General features: G+C 40.3%; 1 protein-coding gene across 3 annotated transcripts in view; it reads left to right on the top strand.

Annotated features, from left to right (window-relative positions):
* Positions 1-21,685, top strand: part of ern2 (endoplasmic reticulum to nucleus signaling 2) — a 97,184-nt gene that overhangs the window by 948 nt on the left and 74,551 nt on the right. The gene's annotated exons all lie outside the window — the stretch shown is intronic.

Here is a 21,685-nt window from a genome sequence, read left to right as displayed (position 1 = left end):
CAAATTCGTGGTGGGTTTCCAGATGAACCGAACCCGTCCATCCAGAGCTTAATGTTGGCCACTGAAGCGAAACCCTGCCTTTGATCTTGCATCGCATGGTTTGATTCGTCTGTAGAAAATTAGTTTCATGCACTTTTAAAACAGCACAACGGGGCTTTCTCTGTGGACTGCTGCTGCACCTACTCCTCTTCACCACCCAGATGTGCGTTACAGCAGCAAACATGCCAGTTGGAGAAATCTCTATAAGGGAATCCTTTCAATCGGGGATCGAGGGTGGAGGCTGTTTCATGTAGGAGTCTCATACAACAGACACTTAAGTCAGTACACGGTGTGCCAGGCCACATGTAGGGGGTCATACATGCTGTACATTTTCGAAGATATGTTTATCAAAGGGACTAACAATTATAAGTTTTCCTTTGAATATTGCATGTTGTTTTGACGCCAACATGGTGATGTCGTAGGTTCTGTTTGAAGCAACAGTTGTGCTGGATTCAGATGTAGCTTTATTAGTTTTGATGATGGAAGATTTTTTTGTGGTCTGGAGAAGAGCTTTTAAAGTTTTAATTTGCATGATTTTTTGTTTGCAGCCTCTTTCAAAAGACTGCTTTTAAAATTCTTGGTTGCATTTCAGCCCCATGCTACTGACCTTCGGGCATGGTGGGGCAGGCAAATCAGAAGAACTCATGGGCTGGCCTATGTGGCCATCAACAACTCAATCACTATGGGATCTTACTGTCTGCCCGTTTTTACGTGGTTACATCTGTGCTGGAGTGTCCTTAGACAGGGAGATTACATGTTCACTTACACTGGAGCCTTTTAGGGGGTTGATGGCACTGCAGGATTTGGGTGCATTATCACCAATGATAATGACTTTTTTATGCAAGTGAGAATTTTCATTTTAAGTTGTAGTTAACTTTATACTTTTGTTTTGTTAGTGCTCCACTGGGCTATCTAAATCATTTTTGAGTAACATGTTTTGAGAGAGAACCTATAAGTGGAAGTTCTTCATATCTAAACGAGACCGACAGTCCAATGAAAAGCAAACATGCTTTTGTCACATGACTGCGGCAGGATATGCATGTAGGATAAAAATAAAAATTTGAAGATGCTGCTTTACCTCCGTACTATTGGTTGCTCTTCTGTGAATTTTTCAGCATTTATTTTGTATCTGATACAAGTTGGTTGTGGCAAACTGATAATGAACAACTGATTTTATTTTCTTCTTTTGAAATTTCTATTCGCTTGACCCTGTTGGGCTTGGGAATGAAATTATTGTATAAATATTTGACTAAAGCACTGGAGCTGGAAATGATTTAATCGCAAAATAAAACCTACAAATGTATTGCACTATTTATGATTCAAGACTTGCGGTAATTAAATTTGGAATGTTTCTGATTTATGTTGCAAACTAGTGTTTTGAAGGGACAAAAGTTTTCCTTAAACTGTCCACAATCAGTACCAATGGCCAGTAATGTGTAATACTTATTTAAATTTAAGTCTTTAAATCAAGGTAATTTTTAGTTGTTTGAGCTCTGCATTGAGTTTGACTGTTGATTGTCATGCTATTAAGTGTGCATCAGATTTACTAAAATTGTATTTGTCTGTCTTGTTTAAAATATCTTCTATGCCTCAACAATAGTGCCTCTAAACGTCATTCCTCCCCTGTCCCAGGGTTTGCACATGTATATGTTCAAAGGTATGCTTGTTGGAGGGACTGAAATTTTTTTTTTTCCTTTGAATCTTGCGCATTGATAGACACCAGCACAGTCCTGTAAATTCTATCTGAAATGCTAGTTGTGGATTTGGAATTGAATGTTGTTTTTACTGTTAGATACTTTTTAGCTTTTTTTTTGTTCCATTTTCCCCATTTCAAGCACTTCACTGTGTCTTTGAATTTCGTTATTACCATTTTTTTAAATCCTTGAACACTGTGGAATATTGAAAACACAGTTTTTAAATTAGAATTTATTATTTATAAAAGTTTGAATCTCTGAAATCAAACATGCTGAGTCACTTGCTGAGTTTGATTCATCTGCCACTTAGTCTGTAGAGGTTGCACTCATTGGAAATGTTGTTTGCATTTGTAGAAGGACATGAGGCTTGTATTGTCTCCCCATTGGTGGCGTTTGGCTGCACAGGGGCCCTGACCTGTTCTGACTGTTCCACAAGGGCCAGTTCACTGGTAGTTCAAGGATTGTCATTCAATTTGTCACTAGAAACATAACTTCCTGTTTCTTTTCTAACATCCTTTTGAATCGAGAGATCTTGTTCAAGAACGTTGCTCCATATGGGTTGCTGAGATGGAAGTAGTACAATGGGTAGGTAGTCATAGAACATAGAACATTACAGTGCAATACAGGCCCTTTGGCCCTCGATGTTGCGCCAACCTGTGAATCCAATCTGAAGCCCATCTAACCTAAACTATTCCATTATCATAGTGGTAAGTGAAGTGCAGCATGGATGGTTTTAGCCAGCTTGTCGGTTTTCATCAGTTGGCAGATGTGTGCAGCATTGACGTTTGCAGGGAAGGGTATTCATTTTAGTTGGAGCATTTAGTGAATAATAGAATATGAGAAGGTAAACTTTTAGTTTTGAGGTTCTGCAAACTATTGAGCTTGTCATAGAATGCGATGTATGGATATTTAAATCTTCCCTTTCAATAAATCCAGGTAATTCAGTCTTGTTAATGAAAATGTTTTGTTTAGTAAAATGCTATGAAGTATAAGTTCATATTCCATTGAAATATAGAGTATTGATGCTGGACAGAGTTTGTATACTACACCAGTAACCTCTTCCTTCGGACCTTCCAACCAATCTCCTTTCGGAAAAACCTAATTTTAAATTGTTGAGATAACAAGGTGTAGAGCTGGATGAACACAGCAGGCCAAGCAGCATCAGAGAAGCAGGAAGGCTGATGTTTTGGGCCTAGACCCTTCAGAAAATTGTTGCCGTCCACCTGTAGTGCTGGAGAGTCTGTCGACTATTGTCAAAATAAAGTTGGGCATGCGTCTTTCGCTGTAAATCAAATGCAGTCCATTATTGGTAACTTAGTACAAGCTTGGTGTGCCAAGTACATGTTGAACCTAATCCACTCCTTGCCTTGATAGCAGAGCAAAAGAACAAAGAAAATTACAGCACAAGAGCAGGCCCTTCGGCCCTCCAAGCCTGCGCCGATCCAGATCCTCTATCTAAACCTGTCGCCTATTTTCCAAGGATCTGCATCCCTCTGCTCCCTGCCCATTCATGTGTCTGTCTAGATACATCTTAAATGACGCTATCGTGCTTGCCTCTACCACCTCCGCTGGCAATGCGTTCCAGGCACCCACCACCCTCTGCGTAAAGAACTTTCCATGCATATCTCCCTTAAACTTTTCCCCTCTCACCTTGAAATAGTGACCCCTAGTAATTGCGTCCCCCACTCTGGGAGGGGGGGAAAAAGCTTCTTGCTATCCACCCTGTCTATACCTCTCGTTATTTTGTAGACCTCAATCAGGTCCCCCCTCAACCTCTGTCTGTCTAATGTAAATAATCCTAATCTACTCAACCTCTCTTCATAGCTAGCACCCTCCATACCAGGCAACATCCTGGTGAACCTCCTCCAAAGCATCCACATCCTTTTGGTGATGTGGCGACCAGAACTGTACGCAGTATTCCAAATGTGGCCGAACCAAAGTCCTATACAACTGTAACATGACCTGCCAACTCTTGTACTCAATACCCCGTCTGATGAATGAAAGCATGCTGTATGCCTTCTCGACCACTCTGTCCACCTGCGTTGCCACCTTCAGGGTACAATGGACCTGAACACCCAGATCTCTCTGTGCATCAGTTTTCCCCAGGGCTTTTCCATTTACCACATAGTTCGCTCTTGAATTGGATCTTCCAAAATGCATCACCTCACATTTGCCTGGATTGAACTCCATCTGCCATTTCTCTGCCCAACTCTCCAATCTATGTTCTGCTGCATTCTCTGACAGTCCCCTTCACTATCTGCTACTCCACCAATCTTAGTGTCGTCTGCGAACTTGCTAATCAGACCATCTGTACCTTCCTCCAGATCATCTATGTATGTCACAAACAACAGTGGTCCCAACATGGATCCCTGTGGAACACCACTGGTCACAGTTATCCATTTTGAGAAACTCCCTTCCACTACAACTGTCTCCTGTTGCCCAGCCAGTTCTCTATCCATCTAGCTCGTACACCCTGGACCCCATGCGACTTCACTTTCTCCATCAGCCTACCATGGGGAACCTTTATCAAATGCCTTACTGAAGTCCATGTATATGACATCTATAGCCCTTCCCTCATCTATCAACTTTGTCACTTCCTCAAAGAATTCTACCAAGTTGGTAAGACATGACCTTCCCTGCACAAAACCATGCTGCCTGTCACTAATGAGCCCATTTTCTTCCAAACGTAAATAGATCCTATCCCTCAGTATCTTCTCCAGCAGCTTCCCCACCACTGACGTCAGGCTCACCGGTCTATAATTTTCTGGATTATCCTTGCTACCCTTAAACAAGGGGACAACATTAGCAATTCTCCAGTCCTCCGGGACCTCTCCCATGCTCAAGGATGCTGCAAAGATATCTGTTAAGGCCCCAGCTATTTCCTCTCTCGCTTCCCTCAGTAACGTGGGATAGATCCCATCTGGACCTGGGGACTTGTCCACCCTAATGCCTTTTAGAATACCCAACGCTTCTCCACGCCGCCACCCCCCCCCCCATGCTGACTTGACCTAGAGTAATCAAATATCTATCCCTAACCTCAACATCCATCATGTCCCTCTCCTCAGTGAATACCGACGCAAAGTACTCTTTAAGAATCTCACTCATTTTCTCTGACTCCTCGCATAACTTCCCTCCTTTTGTCCTTGAGTGGCCAACCCTTTCTCTGGTTACCCTTTTTGCTCCTTGTGTATGAATAAAAGGCTTTGGGATTTTCCTTAACCCTGTTTGCTAAAGATATTTCGTGACCCCTTTTAGCCCTCTTAATTCCTTGTTTCAGCAAGATCATGAATTTCTTGTGTGAGGAAACACAGGCATCTGCTGTGGTGTGGCACAATATCCTACCTTGTAAATGCAATTATGTACAACTAACTGAATTTTGTACATTTTCCAAGGTGAAGGCATCATTGATCCAAGTGTTAATTGTTTCTTTTCATGAATCTGCCTAATCTGTTCAGCGCTTCCAGCACTTTTCTGTTTTGGATTTTCAGCATCTGCAGTATTTTGCTTTTGATATCAGTGTAATAGGTTCATGAATGCAATACCCTAGAACAAGTTGCAATTGTTATGGTGCAAAAGGAGACTATTTTGCATGTCTCTGAGCACTTAACTTGGTGCTCTTTCTCCTGTCTCCGATGTGCACATTGCTTCTATGTAAATAATCATCTAATGCCCTCCTTGGAATGTCACCTGCATGTCTGAACAAAGCTCTCTTTCTTTCTTTCTTCCTTTCTTTCTTTCTTTCTTTCTTTCTTTCTTTCTCTGTCTCTCTCTGTAAAACGCGTTAAAGGACCAGGGGGCACCGTTTGAGTTTGGATAAAGTCATTTTAATAGCCCTGACATTCTGCTGGGCACCTTGAACTGCAGTCCATGCAATTTGTAACTATTGTGTTACATGGAGTTTCTTTTGTTTGGGAGCCACCACAAATTGGTTGCCATCATGACTACATATCCAGGATACTTTTTGAGTGTGGAGTGCTTTGGGGCTTGTGGTTTTGAAAGGTGCTACACAAATGAAGTCTCTTTTTTACCCCAAATGTAGATTTAATGAATTCAGTTTCAAAAATTTACCGTTTGAGAATTGAAATATTTGTTTCAAGATTGCTAGTCCAGTACCAGAAACACTGCAGTGGAGTTTGTATTATTCATTGTCAGTGCATATTATTGTACAAAATACATTTAAAGACAAAAGTTGCACATAAAGGGAATTCATGTGACTTGTTCAAATGGCTTATTGAGTGGGTAATCCTAGAACTGTAATTTGTTAGGGGGGGTGTGTGTGTGTGTGTACATGTACATATTATGTAGCTGGCAGTAACTTCATTAGTATCTAACAAATTTGCTCACCTGACCAAAGAACACCACTTTTCTAAGAGTCCTACAATGTAACACTGCTGTCAAGAGTCCTGAGCCCTGTGGTGTCAGATTGTCGCTTGGATATGGGAAGATTGTCACATGATGTATGTGGATAATAAAATGATAATGATTCAGCACCCACACCCCTACCACCTATCATTTGTCAGAGGTGCAGCTACTTCTGAAAATATTGTGTACTGTCAGATGGCTGCCCTTTGGATGACAGGTCCCAGTCCCCCCTGTTGGCTGAGTGTGAAAGCCACCATTAAGAGCAAGGGAATTATTCCCAGTGGCCTGGTCAGTATCGATCAATATCATAAAAAAAAATCATTGAGCAATTATTGCTTTGCTATTTCTGGAAATTAGTTCTGTGCAAATTGTCTTGTGTTTGATATTTAAACAGTGATTTACATTTCAAAAAATCTAACTGTAAAATGCTTCAAAGGTACTGTAATATGAAAGTCTGATCTTGACAAAATGAAAGGTGGAGGAAGAGAACATCCATCATATGATAAATAACAATCCAACTTGCTTACAGGTCATTGGAGGTTGTTTTTTCAAATTGTGAAGAGTTGAAATTCCTAATTACTGTTTAAAGATTATCTCTGTCAAGTTGCACAAAGGCACAAGAGTGGATAGGAAAAAAGTACAGCTGTCTACTTTGCCCCCACTAGTCGAGTATAAAAGGGGGGTCCAACAGGAAAATAAACTATAGTTGGCAGAGTAAATATTGAGAGAATGATGGGAACATGTTAACCTTGCATTTTAGTTCGCTTAGAACAGATTAAGAAACCGAAGAGGCACAGCTGAGTGAGAATGTGAGGAGCTGTAAAAGTTGCCAGCTTTCGTCCCCCTCTGCCTGAAACATCAACTGTCTTTTCTTTGGTGTTAAAGGATTGGTAGAGTATTTCGTTATTTTCTTATTAGAAAAGGTTAGAGCTGTACTGCCTTTTGAGCAATGGTTACTTCACAACTTAACTGCAATAAGAATTTAAATAAAATGCATTCAGATCTTTTAAGTGGTAATATTCCATGAGGGCAAGCTCTCTTTACCATGTTTACAATCCCCACTTGATTGAGGAGGGTAAAAGATTGATAAAGAGAAATGTACAAATAGGGCCTCATTTATCACTGCCGCCTTGCCAGTAAGAAGGTAAAGACTACCTTGGCTCTGGAATGGTTATTTTAACCAACCTGCTTAGTCAAACCTCTTGAGTATGTGGGAGTTGAACTTTCTGGCCTAGAGCTAGGGATACTGTCACTGCCACTGCCACAACATGTTATGCCTGTGGACTACTCCTTCTGGTATTGTCTACAACCATTTAATCAAACACTTACAAATCACTTCAGGCTGCATTCAGGCAACTTTGGAAGGGATATGATATGCAAGCTGAGAGATTTTGGCAATTTATTCCATCAGTTACCCTGATCTAGCAATGAAAAGCTCCAGGTTTGTGCAGGCTGAGTCTAAGCAGTTCATATCTGTTTTCAAAGTTCCACCTCCAGTTAGGTCTGCATTAGCAACAGCAAAAAGCTGTGTCTAGCAATGGATAAATGTGAATTTCAGGTGAAATGAGTAAAGGGAGAGATGGTTCAATGGTGGAAAGTAGCGTGGAATGTCATTGATTCAGACTTAAAAGTAGCAGGAATCTGGTATCCCGCACATAGTATGTGGAATGCAGTTCACTCGTTTACTCCATGTAAGTGACCTTGATGTAGAAATTGTGGACACTTCCTTAGTTGGTTGATAACAGCAGATTGAATTGAGACCCCCAGCATGACTGTAGGAGGATGGGTATACACTAGCAGTATCATTATACATGGCAGATGCAGTTCATCGGAGACATCCGTCTCTCTGTCCTTGTGCTATATTTCAAGACCGTCTGCATGCATTAGCAGCAAAGAAAGCCATTCCGTTTTGTTCTGAGGCAGTCAGAAACTTTTCCTTTCAAACTTGTTTCAGGGTATGGAAGATCTCATTCTGTCTATGCCTGAAACCATAAGAGACTTGTAAGTTTGTCGCACCACATGCTTTCAGTATTATAATGCGAAAAAAGTAAGGTTTGAGTGATTAATGATGCTCTCAGAAACGGATAAAACACCTAATGTGTTCTGATTGTCCTGGGACAGGAAGCCTGAATTCAAATCGCTCTTGTTCCAAAGGTTTGTAATAACATCTCTGAACAGGTTTATCAGAAAATATTGACATTGTGTGCATCTTAATTCTGCTGAGTGTGTGATCTCGTATCTAGAAGAATGAGAAAGTATAATACATATCCAAGCCTCCCTCGTCTCTTATCCTTGCAGCATTGTTATTATGGATCATATAGGAAAAGACATTCAGCCACTCAAGTCGATTCTTTTGTTCAGTGAGATTATGGCTGATCTGTGCCCTAACATCTATATACCTTGGTGCATATCCCTTAATATCAAAAACATTAGTCAATTTGAGATTTAAGTTTTACTTGAGCAAGCATCTGCCAATGTTTCTCTCTTCCATTCTCTGAAGAATTGTTTCCTAACATAGTTCCTTAATGGCCTGGTTCTGATTCTAAGGTTGTCTTCCTTGTCCTAGACCCATTTATTAAAAACTAACATAACCACTTTCAAGTCCTACAAACATAATCAAATCTATTCCTTATCCTTCTGCATTCCAGGCAACATAAGTTTAGCACTTGGAGACCTGATGTCATTCTGCAGTGCGCTCTTTTAAGGTCAAATATGTCCTTTTCCAAGGTACCTAGAGCTGCATACTGTATGCCAGATGTGGTCTGCCAGGGGCTTAGTATAATTAATACATTTTAGCCTTTTTATAATTTAGTCTTCCAGCTGTAAAGGCTTGCATTCCATTTACCTTTTTTGGTTTTGCTTGTGTGTATAAATTATTAACACAGCTGGAGACTATTTGGTCCATGTTAGTGCTAGTCAGAAAAATCTGCCTAGCCTAATCCCATTTTTTTGGCTCTTGCTGTAGCCCTGTATACACACACACTGTAGCACTTTGACCTTTAAAAATACTTTGACTAATTTATTTATGAGATTTCTGTTATTAATGTTCCCCATTCCCCACTACCCTTTTTTTTTTTTTTTTTTTTTTTTGTTTAAAAATTAAACTCCTCTCTGATCCCTTCACTGACTACCTCACTGATGTTCCCTGTTTATTGAACACTCTAAGGGAACTAGACATTTCCTATTTGCTCTGCCTAGGCCCCTCGATGTTATACACTTGAAATAATTCTTCCCTCAGCTATTCCTCAGAAAGCATGCCCAGTCTAATCCATTTTTTGGTTTGTAAAGTTTCTCATTCCTGGTAACATCCTTCCCTGTAAAACTCCTCTGTACCATCTCTAATGTCATTGCATTCTAGTGTCATTCATGTGGTAACCAGCAACTTTACATAGTATTCTGACTACACTCTGGCTAGTGTTTTACACACGTTTAGCATAATGCACATTGTATTCTTTGCTTGGTCACTAAAGGAAACTATCCCATCTACCTTAATTACTTCGTACATTTTGTCCTTCTGCTTTCAGAAATCTATGGACATGCATTTCCAGATCCCTTTGTTCCTCTACACTTCAAGCATCCTGTCACTGATTGTGCAGTCATTTGCTTGTACTCCGCAAATGCATTAACTGTGGTTTCTCTGGATTGAGTTTGTCTTGCAACTTTTCTGCCCCCTTTCTTGCAGTCTACAGCTTTCTTCCCCACTGTCAACCATCTATCGTGCCCTTTCATTCGTGCCCTTTATATTTAAATCCAAAATGTTGATATGAATCTCATGTAGCAAGGAGCCCTGCTGAACCCTCAGAATGTCACTAAAGCTGTATTCTAATCACAGCAACATCGTTCAACTGTTTACTCTTTAACTTAGACCCTGCCGCAGAGCACATTTTAGATCTAACTCACCACTTTCTCTCAAGTACTATGAACATAGAACTGTAGAGCACAGGAGCAGGCCCTTCGACCCGCTGTGCTGAATATGACGCCAAATTAAACAAATCCCTTCTGCCTGCCCTTATTCATATCCCTCCATTCCTTGCATATTCATGTGCTTGTCTAAAAGTTCCTTAAATGGCTGTACCATATCTATCTCCACCACCATGCTTGGCAGTGCATTCCAGATTCCTACCATTCTAAAACAAAAAAATGTCTTGCCTCACATCTCTTTTTTGAACTTTTTCCCCCTCTCACCTTAAATGCATGCATCCTAGTATTGGACGTTTCAACTCTGGGGGAATAGATTCTGATCATCAACCCCATCTATGCATCTCATCATCGAGTCTCCCCTCAGCCTCCGCAGCTCCAGGAAAAGCAACCCTAGTTTTTCTAGCCTCCTTTATAGCTCATAACCTCCAATCCAGACAGCTTCCTGGTAAACCTCTTTGCACCATTTCCAATGCCTCCAGACCCTTCCTGTAATGCGACCAGAATTGAATGCAGTACTGTAAGTGTGGCCTAACTTTTTGATTTTTTTTTTGAGTGTCTGAGACCTGGGATGTAATCACCATATTTAGGCTTGCTAAAATCCACGTAGACGACATCAAATGTGCTACCCTCATTGACCTACTTGACTCAATGTTTTGAGAAGGTGTCATACTGGTTAGACAACCTTCCTTGAAAGAGATTAATGCTGATTGAGTACAATCACCTGTGCCTTTCTAAGTGACTATTTGTATTTGTATGCAATGTTTATCCTATCAATATTTCATAAGTGCAATGTCAGCTTTACTCCCCTCTTTTATGAAAACAGCTGTAAAACACAAGCCATTCTCATCATATCTGACTCCAAGTTATATTTTTGGACTTCTGTGACTGACTTCGTAATCGTTTTGCTGTTTAGGCATTTATAAAATTACTTTTTAGATTTTCAGTTACCTGTCAAATATTTTACTCATTCTCTGCTTTCTTGATTTTTCCTTTTTAATTCCACCCGCTGTTTCTATACTTTGCTAGACTTTCTATAATATTCAATTGTTGCCATCCAACAAAAATTTCTGTTACTATGCTGCATCTAACTAAACTATGATCGCTATCGCTAAAACACCCTCTTCCTTTAAATTTACAAGAATTTTAAACTGTGAGGAGGCTAAAATAATAAAGCAGATGTAGATTGGTGGAATTGACAGTGGCAGATGAAATTTCATGCTATGAAGTGTTAAGTTAAAGTTGGAAGAATGAGGAGAGGCAATATAAGTAAAGGGTGCACTTCTGGTGGGGTGTAGGAACAGGAAGATCTGGGGACACTTGTATACTCTAACCTTATGAAGCGCCTTCTACACACAGATACAAAAAAAGGGTAATAGTCGAGGGGAAAGATTCAGCCAACAAGCCCACACCAGCTCACAGCATCCCATCCAGACTCACTGTCCCTGTAACCCTGCATTTTCCCCATGGCTAATCCATCCAACCTAAACCTATCTGGACAATAAGGTGCAATTTAGCATGGCTACTCCACTTAACCTGCGCATCTTTGGACGTCTGTGGGAGGAGACTGGAGCAACCAGAGGAAACCCACGCAGACACGGGGAGAATGTGCAAACTCCACACAGTCGCCCAAGCGTGAAATTGAACCTGGGTCCCTGGCGCTGAGTCCCCACGGTTTGCTGAGATGAACCTTTTGGCTTGTCAGGTCCTGATGTCCCTTGAGAGTCATACAACATGGAAACAGACCCTTCAGTCCAACTAGTCCACGTTGATCATGTTCCAAATCCCATAATCCCTCCAAACCATTCCTATTCATGTACTAATCCAAATATCTTTTAAATATTGTAATTGTAACTGTAACTGCACCTGCATCTGCTGCTTCCTCTGACAGTTCATTCCATACATGAACCACTCAAAGAAAAGTTAGCCCTCATGTCTTTTTTAAAACTTTCTTAAAAATATGCCCCCTAGTTTTGAACACCCCTACCCTCTGGAAAAGACCCTTGCTATTCACTTTATCTATGCCCCTTTTATAAGGTCGCCATCAACCTCCTGTGCTCCAGTGAAAACTGTCCCAGCCTATCCTTGTAACTCAAACCCTCCATTCCCAGCACCAGTCTCGTAAATCTTTTCTGAACATCTCCAAATTAATAATGTGTTTTCACTTATTTGCAGAGATGTGGTGCCTGGTTCATGTTTCAAGTTTCTGTATTATTGGGTAAGAGCCACAGCTTAACGGCAACTGATGGGGAAATAAACTAGCTTTCTTAGATTAGTTTTTTTTAAATTATAGAGAGAAGGACAGCTCCTTCCTTTTGGGAGGACTGATGGATTATGACCAAACATTCAAACCTATAAGCTGCTTACCTACTTGAGAGCCAACTGAGTAGTTGCAGAAAGACTCTCAACTGGTCACTATTCCCTAGTCCAATCAGCCAGTTGTTGCTGACCAAATCTCAATTTGTAACATGCTGTTGGCTCCAGCTTGTCTGCGATTAGACCATCTCATTGTTTTAACAAACGGCAGTGTAAGCAGCTCTTACAATGAATGTCAGGTAACTGGCTTTCAAAAAGTGCAGAAATCCTTCCACAATCTTTGGTTTTTAAAACAATTCTTTTCCCATTTCAACCCACAGACAAAAATAAGATATGGTCTTCACCAACCTCCACCCTTAAAAAGAGAAATGCTATTCTGAAATTGCATTTCATCACAATATGAGAGATATAAGGACAACACTAAACTTGCATTCGTTCATTCTTCCTCGATTTTATTCCCCCCAACACCTCACCAACCTTATCCAAACCTAGCATTTTTTTTAAACCTTTAACTTATTCAATTATTTTCAATTGGAACAATGAATCTGCATTAATGTTAGCTTTTCCAGCAATGTGAGTAATCTTTACGTTAACTATTTGAAACAAAAGACTGGACTTGGAACGAGACCATTCAAATATTGACCTTTTCGGTGAAGGCCAGTGGCTTTTTAATCTGTTTCCTTTGTTCCCCTGTCAGCCATAGACTTCAAAGTGTTGAAGTGTCAGAAACAATCCCAGAGTCTCCTTTTTTGCAGTAGAGTACTTTGCATGCAGAGATAGTAGGAACTGCAGATGCTGGAGAATCCGAGACAACAAGGTGCAGGGCTGGATGAACACAGCAGGCCAAGCAGCATCACAGGAGCAGAGAGGCTGACGTTTCGGGCCTAGACCCTTCATCAGAAAAGGGGGAGGGGAAGGTTCAGTTTCTTTGAATAGTACTCCACTGGCTTCTCTACTCCTAATGTCATCATGCAACAAGACTGCCCCTGCTCCCAAGTCACTATCATTATTTGCCATTTTGAAAGGTCTGGAAAAATCAGGGGTAGCCAGTACCTGTTTGTGTATTAGGACTGCCTTCAGCTTCTCAAACACTGCCTGGCATTCTGCTGACCATACAACCTTTGCTGGTTTTTTTATAACAGATTTGTTAAGGGCACAGCTGAAATTACAAACAGATTTACAGCAATACCGCCCATTCCTAAAAAAGACTCATGAATCCTCACTTAGTTTTAGGAACAGGGAATCCCACTAATGCCTTCATTTTCTCTGATCTTGACAGCACTTTGTTTTTGTCCTATAATAGTATATTGTAGGTATATAATTTTCCAAATTCACTTTTGGCTAAATTTATTACTATGCCAGCCAATTGTAATGGTTTAATCAGGTCCTAGACTTGTTTCTCATGGTTTTCCCATGTGTCAATATGTACCACAATGTAGTTAAACTAGAGTTATGGACCTTGAGTCTGACTTGATTCATAAGCCTCCAGAATGAAGCTCAGGTGTTCTTTAACCCAAATGGCATCGCCAACGTAAGCAGGTACAGCTTTAACATTTGATGTTAATTGCACTTGCCAAGACTCCTTCAATAGATTATTCTCAAGAATGAGGTACTGCCAGCCCTATCAGTGTAGTCTTCTAATTGTGTAAGTGGATAAAGATTCTGTCTTCATGACTGCATTTATGTTTCTATATATGAAATCTGGCTAATCCATCTGGTTTAGGAACTAACACTACCAGTGAACTCCAACTGCTTTGAGGTTCATTCAGGTGGTTTTCCAGTAAGTATTGAATCTCTGTCTCCATCTTAGCTTGTTTTCTTTTCTTGGCTGAGCTAGTAAGGATGATGTTTTATAGGTCCTGACTCTCCACATCATCCACATGTATTTTGTTACTTAAGCAACTGGATGTATCTCTACAGATTACCTATACTTCCTTGGTAGTCTTACAAGATCCTCCCTTTTTGTTTTTTCTCTAAGTATGAGAAAGATCATGTAACTGTCCTAATATTTCTGTTAGCCAGTCAAGCTGTAGGGGGTTCACTTTGACAAGGATCTACCTCATCTACTATTCTTACTGCAAGACATATATGTTTTCCTCATCTTCTCCGCTATGATACCCTTTCCACGTGTTTATTTGACTGGACCGCTAAACTTCACTTTCAGGAGTTTATCATAGCAAAATGAGCAATATGAGCACTTCATCTCCCATGTGAAACATTCTAGTTGCTGTATGTTTATCTGCCCATTCTTTTATTTTCATTGTTAAACTTTCAAATAGTTTGTGCCACCTGACAAGCACCTCCCTGAGTTTTTCTAGAAACATGCGGGGTTGAACCCAGGAGAGGCAAGAATGTTAGCTGCTGAGCCTGATACTCTTTATGATTTATGAATATAAGGCTTACTTTAGACCCTAGCACAGATCCATTATGCCTCATTGGGGTAGCATATGGTTAAATCAAGCCCCTGCTATTCTGCAAGTCATCACAATAATTTGTCTTGATTCCATGAGCTTTAGTTTGAGCTAATTAGTTTCGTGTGGAATTTTATTGAATGCCATCTGAAAGTCTGTATAAACTGCAGTGATCAGGAATAGCTATCAACCACTTTAGTCCCATCCTCAGAGATGCAATTATGTCCATTTGAAGTCACATAAATCCTAATTGGTGCATTTTGTAGACCTTAATTTTCTTTAAGTACTATGTTACTTTGCTCTTGGATTCTAATAACTTTCCACAACAGATGCTAGATTAACAATTTTTAAATTTTCTGGTTTGTCTCTGCTGTATCAGGTTTACTGACCCTCCCATATAGATCATCCTCTAGTAGTGGTGGAGAGGCTTGTGCACTCTGACGATTCCTTTGAGAGATGCCATTGGGAGCTCCTTGCTTCTACTAGGGCTAGCTGCATAGGCAGAAAAATGCTGCAGTGGCAAGATATAGTTGTCATTGTGGTTTGACATATCACCAACTCCTTCAGGTTGTTTGGACAATGACCTGTCTCAAGGTCCCTATAGTAAACAAAGGTGCATGCAGGCTTCTACCAGGATCCATTTGCCAATCATGTGGCGATGGTGAATTGGTGACAGGATAGGCCTGTGAACCTGAAAGACCTTGGTCAACAAGCTGCACAGAGGTGACAGATGCATGAAAGTTGTTGGATGCCTGTATTGGGACAGAAGTGCCTTTTGAACAGCAGCGTCTGGGTCTAAAACGCCCTAACCTTGAATGAAGAAGAGGTCTAGAAAAGGGGCCTTAAAGGGTAAATAGGGTTTTTGCCCTGGGGTGTGGGAGTCCATCCAGTCCCCCTGTAGCCCTCCTCTTCTCCCCTCCCATTGTATCCCTGGTGAAAAAGCACAGCACTCTGTTTGTTCGTTCGTTCCTGCCTTGGAAAATGGTGGCTGCCTCATGGACCCTGACCACCAAGTTCCCAGCCCTAGACGTTGGCCGTCCAAGCGCTCAGCCCAGCTGTCTTCTGCACTTATTGCTGATAATACAGGAGAGAACCAAACTGTGATCACCCTTTTCATTTGTCTTACAGAACCATATTTTTTGTGCCATAAGTAGATTTTTCCAGAGTTATTTAGACATTTTCAAGAGTGGATTCCCCTATGCCTGTCTGTCTTTTGAGCATCGATCAAGTGTCCTATGTATTCAATTTATGGTTTGGAAAGAAAAAGAGCTTGATACCTTTTACTTCAGGAATTCTACAATTTAGGATCCTAACGTTAGGATCCTAACATTATTCTAGTGAATTGCTTACTTTTTGTAACTGAAGAAGTCCTCTCGGAGGTAGAGAGCTTTTGACTTTTCATAGATCCCTGCATCGTCGCCTCTGTTGCCAAACAAATCCAAGAAGCTTGTCAAGAACAACATCAAGAAATCTTCATTGCAATCAATTACTTGACAAAGCATTTGACTCAAAAGTGTGAGGTCCTGTGCATTATTCTCCAGTGATTTTACATGTCCAAGAAACTACTTCACAATCTCACAATTGTTTCATGATGGTATGACAACAACGGTTCTGGGTGAGAGATCTGAAACAGCTACCTTCAAAAATCTGGACTAGAGTCAAGCAAGGTTCTCTGATAGCCCCGAAGCTATTTACAATTTACTTGATCGTGACTATTCACCTTACCAAAGATCAACTATTCTGCTATCAGCATTAAATACAACCCGGACAGAAAACTCTTAACCTCAGTTGCTTCTGTGCCAAAACTAAACTGACTAACATAAAAATGCATGATTTATAGTTTATAGATGACTGAAGTGTCATAGCCCAATCTGCACCAGAACACAGGAAACTCTGCCTGAATGTTGCCAAAATAAAGCTCATATTAACACGCACCTGAACAGCTAAATATTCCACCTCCTATATACTTTGGAGGACGGCCTCTGGAATATGTTGAGCACTCCTCATATCCTGGCAACCTCTTCTTATAAAAGACCACCATTGATGAGAAGTTCCAATACTATTCAACTGTGGCAGCATAGCCTTCTACAAACTATAGTCGTAAATGTTTAACAGCAAAGTCTTTGGTGTATCAGTGAAATCTCTTTATTAACAGAACAGTTATCCCACTCTCTTCTAAAATGCTACAAAGGTATCTGCAGCCTACAACTGATGGTGTACACTTAAAATGCCATATGATCATGGGTCAAACCACAGCTATAGGTAGTGTGTGTGTGATGCGGCAAATGCAAATTTATCTGTAGCGAATTTCTGAAAGCTTTGAGTCAAATAAGAGAGAAGTTTATTGGGTGGGAGAGGATTTGTGCAGGATCCGGTTCCCTCACATTGCTTAAAGACTTCAGAACCGGCTACACCATCCTCCCTCGCTGTTCACAATAATTCCAAGTTTTGCGTCACTTACGAATTTTGCTTGGTTTTTCTTTTAATTTTTGTATGCTTTCAATGTCCATGTTGAAATTAACGTGAACGTTGTGTCTTTTAAGACATACAGGTTTCTAAATTTAAGTTTGTCATGTTATTTTCATGCTAGATTTGTTTTTGGCAGTTCTGTGCTGGCCTCTAGAAGGTTGAGGGGTGACCTTGGAGGTTTGCAAAATCATGTGGTGTATAGATAAGGTGAATCGCAGGTATCTTTTCCCTAGGGTTGGAGATTTCAAGACTAGGGGACATATTTTTAAGGTGAGAAGAGAAAGATTTACAAAAGACATGAGGGGCAACAGTTTTACACAGAGTGGTTCATATGTGGAATGAACTTCCAGAGGAAGTGGTGGGTGCGGGTGCAGTTACAACATTTAAAAGACATTTGGATAAGTACATGATGATAAGAAATGTTTGGAAGGATGTTAGCCAAGTGCAGTTAGGTGGGACTAGTTTAGTTTGGTATTATGTTCAGCATAGACTGGTTGGACTGAAAGGTTTGTTTCCATGCTGTATGACTCTATGACACTCTTGTACTGCAGTGAAACCTAGACTGTGAGTCCTTGATACGTGATGCCTTAAAAAAATTTCCATCAGTGATGCCCTCACTGAATCCACTGGATTCAATGGGAGGACTTTCAGGTCCTCGGTAGTATAGTGGTTAGTATCCCCGCCTGTCATGCAGGAGACCGGGGTTCAGTTCCCCGCCGGCGAGGATTCAAGCTTTAGGGCGGCACGGTGGCTCAGTGGTTAGCACTGCAGCCTCACAGTGCCAGGGACCCTGGTTCGATTCCACTGCCGGGCGACTGTCTGTGTGGAGTTTGCACATTCTCCCTGTGTCTGCATGGGTTTCCTCTGGGTGCTCTGGTTTCCTCCCACAGTCCAAAGCTGTGCAGGCTAGGTGGATTGACCATGCTAAATTGCCTATAGTATTCAGGGATGTGGAAATTAGGTGGGTTATAAGGGAATGGGTAGGTGTGGACTTGTTGGGCCAAAGGGCCTGTTTCCACACTATAGGGATTCAATGCTTCAAGTGCTAGTGACCTGCCTGAAGTGGGCTGTACAAGCATTGAGACCAGACTGCTCCAAAATCGACCTCATGGCCTAGATACAGTATCTGGCTGGCCAAAAAATGTCAGATCATATTTTCTCAACTCATATTACATATTTTCCATATTGAGGATAAAGAAAATGCTTGAAAGACACTCTGAAGTTCTCCTTGATGCACGGGGGAATTGACATTTAATGATTGGGAGGACCTTGCAACCAATTGCTTAGAATGAAGACAACTTGTTTATATCAAGCTGCATCCCATTTTGAGTCCCAGCATCTTAATGATGAAGTAGAGTGGTGCAAAATGTGAAAAGAAGAGAAAGCACATCATGAATTCTGGTTTCCAGTACCTCTCAGGACATCCTGCCCTATCTGGCCAAGATCTCTGGGAATCAGAATTAGCCTTTTCAATCACACGAAGACCTATAGCAGAAATTTGTGACCTGGAATCGAAATCATCCTCAATTCAGGGATTACCAACAATAGATTATACATCCTCTTTATTGCCCTAGAAATATCATGCAAAGGTTTTTCCACAAAAAAGATTTTTGTTACAGTGTATGAAGAATTTAAAGCTTAAATTAACTCTTTTTGAAGTTACTTCTCGAAGTTTTTGAAGTCCAGTTAAATGTACGTGACATTCATGTACGGAATGTGTAGACTTCTGAGCAAAAAGACCCATTCTTGGACAAATGTTGATACTTCTGCTAAAAACATGTAGGATGTGGTTTAAAATAAAGAATCCTCTGACATTAAGCCTCCGTTGACGTTCTCTGAAAATGTTACCTGAGTAATGTTTTTGTCTTCGAGCCAGGTTTGGGTGTGGTACAGATCCTGTTCCTTATGTGATTCATGTTATAATGATAAAAGCTGCACTGAAAGAATTGTATTTATTAACTAGGATGTGGTGGTTGTCCTACTAAAAATGCCACTTAATGTTTATTGAGCTTGACCTTGCATTTTATCACAATTGTGAGAAACCAAAAGCAGGTAATGAAGAAATGTTGCCGGTCATATTTCATAATTATTAAATCTTTTAGAATGTGTAGCTGGGCATTTTATATTTAAAATAATGGAATTGATAATCATGGCATTATGCTGCCCAATGAACTATGTTTTCACAGAGTTTTAAATGTGAGAACAGCCGTCTCATGCTGAATTTGTTTTACTTCTTAACGAAGGATAGATGTGAATTTCTTTTATTGAAGAAGGCAATACAGCAGATTGTTCATAATAATTGCTTTGTTGTCCAAACGTCGCAAATTCGAATTCAAATTCATTGAAGCATTCTCTGTACTTTCTGTGCTACACAGTCTTCTATTGGTTATTTGTCTTGTGTTTTAAAGTTTAGCAGTAAAGGGTTATCTTGCATGTGAATTTTGATTTCCCCTTATACATGTGATGTTTTGCACTAGAGAAAAGGGATCTTGGCAGTATCCCAATTTCTGATATCACTGATATATACTGTAGTTGTCACCGTGCTATTATTGATCAGCAATATTAAAATGGAAAATAAACACATTAAGGTGTTTATCTTAAGAGAAGCACATTAATTTGAATATAATTGTTTAATCCTAAACATTATAATTAGACTATAGAAATATACTTGATCCAGGTATTTGTGTGTTTTAGATCATGAGGTCTGAGACTCCTACAGTGCTGCCAGTACAGAATAGGGAAGGTTCACAAGATACAGGTAGTTCTTCTATAATGCGATAGTTGAGTTCTTATGTGACCTCACGCTTTGGAAAACCACCAAAGAAAATCTCTATACCTGTGCACAGAAAGTTTGCGTTATCCAGATGGCATCCTCTATTAATCAATTGTGTTAAATCCAATTTGCGTTAATGAAACACGTGTTATAGCAGAACTACCCTGTATGACATGTTCCCATTGTTTAAAATTTACATAGATTTGTGTTTAGATTACTGTAAAATATTGAGTAGGTGTGTGCATATTTGTTGAATGAATCAAGGTAATTTTGGTAACTGTAAGGTACAGTTGTTCATTGAATATGGAACTGATCCAATACCTCTGCATTATGACCCAGAGAATGAGTACATATTCTCAGTTACAAGTCCATCATTTAGAGTTGGGTTGCTTCCTTTTTAATTTCTTTCAAGTAGAGAGAATTAATTGAGCATGTGCTTTTCTGTGAATTTAATATATAAATATGGTTGAGAGGTTATATCTTCATAGAGGTTGAATGTATTGTTTTTTCTTTAATTTGTTCATAGGCATATGGATGTATTTGCCCAAGAGAACGTAGTGGTGAGCTGCTTTGCTGAATCACTGCAGTCTATGTACCTTCACGCTATTAGGCAGTAAGTTTAGAGTTTCACGATTTTGATCCAGTGACAGTGAAGGCACAGTGATGGATTTTGTGTGGCTAGGAAGGGAACTTGCAGTGGATGGATGCATCAATTGCCCTTGCTCATCTAGGTGTAGAGGTTGCAGATTTGGAAGGGCTTATCGAAAGAGCAGTGCTGAGTTGCTGAGTTGCTGCATTGCATCTTATAGCTGGTACACACTGCTGCTGCTGTTCATTGGTGATGATGGTGGATGAGGTGTCAGGCCGTCGGACTACTTTGTTCTGGATGTTGTGGAGCTGCTTGAGTGTTATGGAGTTGCACCCAACCAGGGATTTCAGCTGAGTTGTTGCTGTTCTTTCAGATCCAGTACCAGGTAATTTAGGTTGAGAAATGTGAGGCCTCAACCAAAATCCACAAAGGACATTTCTGACTAAGGCATAGGTTTGCTTTTGTAGCTCATAATGACAGATAGTTCTGATTGGTGGCTCATAATTTTGAGCTGTAGAAAGTATTATGCTCTTGTATATTTTATCATCTTAGGATTTCTATCAAAACCTTATCAGGTAAAACAGGCCATGTCATTGCAGTGGCTGAAAATTGATTATCTAAGGTTTGTTAGTATCACTTAATTTTACCAAACTTAATTGTTAAATTTACTAGCCATCAAAAAAGAGGTTGATTTATGAATATTCAAAGTTTTTGATGTTGGAATATTTAACTTTTCCTTCAATATATGCACACATTCACAGCATCAAATATTCCTATGTCAGACAGTGGAAAAAGAAATGAGTAAAACTGTATATACTGTACTTCTCACCTGCTGCTTCAGTAGGTCAATTCCATTTTACACATCAGTCCTCACTTTTGGATGACAAAGTAAGTTAGAGACGTGTTATATTCTGCATCACTAATTGTTCATGCCACTCAAAAGAGCTGATGTGTAAAATATGATTGCATCGGGAGCACTTTTCATCAAAAGAACAATAGAAATCTTGAGACAACAAGGTGCAGGGCTGGATGAACACAGCAGGCCAAGCAGCATCACAGGAGCAGAGAGGCTGACGTTTCGGGCCTAGACCCTTCGTCAGCCTCTCTGCTCCTA

This window comes from Rhincodon typus, chromosome 21 (assembly GCF_021869965.1).
Source record: "Rhincodon typus isolate 14 chromosome 21, sRhiTyp1.1, whole genome shotgun sequence".
Taxonomy (NCBI): Eukaryota; Metazoa; Chordata; class Chondrichthyes; order Orectolobiformes; family Rhincodontidae; genus Rhincodon; species Rhincodon typus.
This window is presented reverse-complemented; position numbering and strand designations above follow the sequence as displayed.